The sequence below is a fragment of the Myotis lucifugus genome, unplaced genomic scaffold, assembly GCF_000147115.1.
Source record: "Myotis lucifugus unplaced genomic scaffold, Myoluc2.0 scaffold_13, whole genome shotgun sequence".
NCBI classification, from domain to species: domain Eukaryota; kingdom Metazoa; phylum Chordata; class Mammalia; order Chiroptera; family Vespertilionidae; genus Myotis; species Myotis lucifugus.
Window position 1 is genome coordinate 6571761 of NW_005871061.1, and position 4338 is coordinate 6576098.

Consider the following 4338-nt stretch of genomic DNA (forward strand, 5'->3'; position numbering starts at 1 on the left):
TATAGAATTATGTCTAAATGACCCCTGTGTGTGTCTCTCCTCCTATAAACAATGATTGATTACTATTAATTTTTATTTTATTTTCAGATGTTTTGACAACAAAGTCCCTTATTTGCAATACTTATAGCTAAAGCTATATTATTCCAATAAATTTATTAAATTTAGTTTTCCTTAACAGAAAAAATGTAGCAAATAAATCCAAAAAAGTCTCCTATAATGTACATTTTTCGACATTAACACATTCTATTCAGATGCCTTTAATGCAAGGTCTTTTTATAGATAAATACCAATGCTCTCAATCTGTAGATTAAATTATTGTCTCCTTAAAGTACATTGTTATCTATAAATAATTTATTAAGGTGCTTACAAGCATGAATTCTTCATTTAGATAGTCTGTTCAAACCTTGCCTCTGCTGCTTATGAGTTGAGTGGCCTAGGACAAGTTGCTTAATTTTCTCTAAATCTCAATCACTTATATGTGAAATGAGTATTTCACTAGTAGATTTTAAGACCTAATTCATTGAAAACATTTACAATATTGCCTAGCACATATTAATTATTCAATAAATTATGATTATTATCAAATCATTGCACTTATATTGAGGGATAGTCAACTTTGAAACTGGTGGATGTATTCAATTTATGATGAAAAAGATTGTATTTAGCACTCAATGGCTCCACCTTCTCTAAAGCTAAGTGACGTGTATAGTTGTATAGAATATTGTTTTAGTAGATTAGTTTATTCTTTTAGTTCAGTATGCTGACCAAACATAACCATGGCAATCAAACACCTTCTACTTTTTTCAGATATTAAGAAAAGAAGGACTTGGGAACAGATATCAAGCATTATGTTTGAAAAGTGTTGTTATCTTAGAAAATGAGAAAACAAAACAAAACAGAAAAACATGGGTATGCCCTGAGAAAAATTATCGGTGAGTTGAAATACAGATACTTTTTTCTTAACCTTTGGCCTTTTTCTAATGTAGCTCACAATTTGAATCAGAAATCTGTCCCCACTTTCTTTTTTAATGGATTTTTTGAGAGAGAGAGAGAGAGAGAGAAACATTGATTTGTTGTTCCACTAATTTATGCATTCATTTGTTGCTTGCTTCTTGTAAGTGCCCTCACCAGGGATTGAACCCACAACCTTGGCATGTCAGGATGACACTCTAGTCAATTGAACTACCAGATCAGGGCAGTCCCCACTTCTAATCTCCTAATCTCTGTTATCCTTTTCTTCCCCCTTCTACCAATGATGTCCTCTGTTATTGCTAGTAAAGAGCTTAATAGTACACAACACTATCCTGGCCCGTGTGCTCAGTGGTTCAATTCTCGATCATACCCTGATGGAGGCAACCAATTGATATGTCTCTCTCACATCGATGTTTCTCTCTCTTTCTCTCCATCTTTCCCCCTCTCTCCCTCCCTTCCACTCTCTCTAAAAATCAATGGAGCCCTGACCGGTTTGGCTCAGTGGATAGAGCGTCGGCCTTCGGACTGAGGGGTCCCGGGTTCGATTCCAGCCAAGGGCATTTACCTTGGTTGCGGGCACATCCCCAGTTAGGGGGTGTGCAGGAGGCAGCTGATCGATGTTTCTCTCTCATCGATGTTTCAAACTCTCTATCCCTCTCCCTTCCTCTCTGTAAAAAATCAATAAAATATATATTTAAAAATCAATGGAAAAAATATTCTCAGTTGAGGATTAACCAAAAAAAAAAAGAAAGAAAGAAAGAAAAAGAAAGGGTACACAATACTACTAGTAAATTTGTATACTTTAACCAATGAAGGAAGTAGATAAAATGTTTTCATTATGAAAAAAATTAAATCTACGTAATATGTACCAGATATCAGGATTATTCCTTTGATCTTTCCGATTATGTTTTTTTAGGGAAGACAAATTTTCCCCTTGAGATCTTGATTGCTTGCTTTGGTTTGGAGGTTGGAAAACTTTTGGGGATGGGTGTGTAAGCCAAAGTATATAAATCAGTACCTTTTTCCATAAAAGCACCTTCTGAACCCAGCAAGCAAAGTGGTTTTCTAAAGTAATTAAAAGAATGAAACATCTCCCCAAAACCAGAGTTCCTTAGCCAACACTAAAGCCAATGAAAAACACTAATTAATACCTGACAACTAGAGGTCAGGACAAAATGTGCAAAGTATCTCAGTGGTGTACCATAGCATTCTATTGCCCTCAATTTAAAAATACAAATGGAGTTGTCAGCTCATTGGTAATCAGTTAGTCAGAGTTAAGCTGTTAAAATATTTAAGCCATATTTGTAACACAGAATACAAAGGCCCAAAATAGCCTCCATGTAAACTTCCAAATGTAAACTATTTACAGGAAATGGGCAAATTTGAAACTTTGGCATTGAGAGAGAGAAGAGAATATTATCCATTATTTCAACACATTTATCCCCTGGTTATACAGCAGTAGCAATGCTTCCAAAAGGTTGTGAGTACTGGATGTAATACTGGATTTCATTTTTAAAACCAAATTGAGTTTAAAAGGACTGATTTATTTTTTTTTACAGTTCATGGGAAATTAACCTAACAGCGTTTACTGTTAACAAGTTAATATGTTCTTTGCACATGATTATTAAATACTTACAATAGATCAGATGATAAAATTACTCTGTATTAATAACCATTTCAGATTTTTACTCTTTGTTAGTGACTTTATCATTAATACTGATAGAAAATGTAAAGATGGTTATTATCTGTATAGCTAATGCTTAATTACATAACTCATTACAGGTGAACAATTTTTATTACTGGCCACAAATTGGTAACTTTTAAAATTCTGACTTGGAAAAAAATCTACATTGCTGAAAGTTATTAGACACTAGCAAAAATAAATCTGCCTTGTAGGATTCTTTTTAAATAAAATTTTATATAAGGGAAAATATGATATGGAAAAAAATTTAAGATTTGATTTTTCAGCAGGTTGAATTAATGTTTTATTTGTAATGCCATTTGAAGTCCCTAAGATATTAATGGAATAGTATATTTATCAAAGAGCTTTGGTGAAATTGGTGATTTAAAAATAAATAGTGGAAAATACTATTTTAATAGCTATTGAAATATATCTTCCAATTTTCCTAGAAACTCATTTTATTTGTCCTTTAGAGAAAATATAACATTATTAATCATATCAATTATACTTAGCCATGTAGACGCTCTATCCACTGAGCCAAACCGGTTTTGGCAGAAGTCCCTAAGATATTAATGGAATAGTATATTTATCAAAGAGCTTTGGTGAAATTGGTGATTTAAAAATAAATAGTGGAAAATACTATTTTAATAGCTATTGAAATATATCTTCCAATTTTCCTAGAAACTCATTTTATTTGTCCTTTAAAGAAAATATAACATTATTAATCATATCAATTATACTTAGCCATGTATCTGTCTTGCAATAATCTGTTCATCTTTCTATGATTTTCTTTTACTCATCAAAAACAAAAAACATAAGAACAATATTAGAATATTGTTATAGTTGTTAATGTGCAAAATAATAAGCAGATTAAAATATAATTTTAAAAACTGATGGTGCTAACATTTCTGCTTGCAAGGCATTTATGCTAAAGATATTGTTGAGCACTGATTATGTTTAATTTGTTAAATCTTTTACTGTTTTAGCTACATGAATACTTTATTGTTACTGTGAACTGAAGTTCTCAGTTTTGAACAATGTAATTCATCGCTCACATCAGCCAAGGAAAAGTTTGGTTTCTACATACCATACAAGTCACAGCAAATAGGTTCATTTTGTCTTCAGATAATACACTGAATCACAGTTTCCTATATGAAATATGTCCTTAAACATCTATTCACATACCAAATATAAGGAATATAAAATTACAGAACTATTTATGTGAAAATTGTATTGGGAGGCTTACAAGTGAAGATGGTGAACAGGATATATGCATTTATCTCTACTCCCTTCTAAAACTCCACTGTAATGTTTTAGGGAATATTTAGTCACATACCCATAGTCAAAGAGAATAGAAAAGGATTAAAAAGAGACAAATTTTAGATATTGAAAATTAGATGGGTGATTGATAACTGACTTAGCGGACTGAAGACACCTTAGGAAGGTAGAAGTAGGGAAAGTTGAGATCCTGTCTAAAAAGATTAGAAATTGCTAACATCAGGTACCTCTGGCAGAGCAGAGGAGTTGAGCTAAAAAATGAAAGGGTAGACCTGGCTTCTGTGGCTTAGTGGTTAGAGGGTCTGCCCATATACCAAAGGGTTGCTGGTCTTGGGTTGCAGATTTTACCCCCAGTCCAATTGTAATGCAATCAGGGAGGCAACCATTCAATGTGTCTCTCTCACATG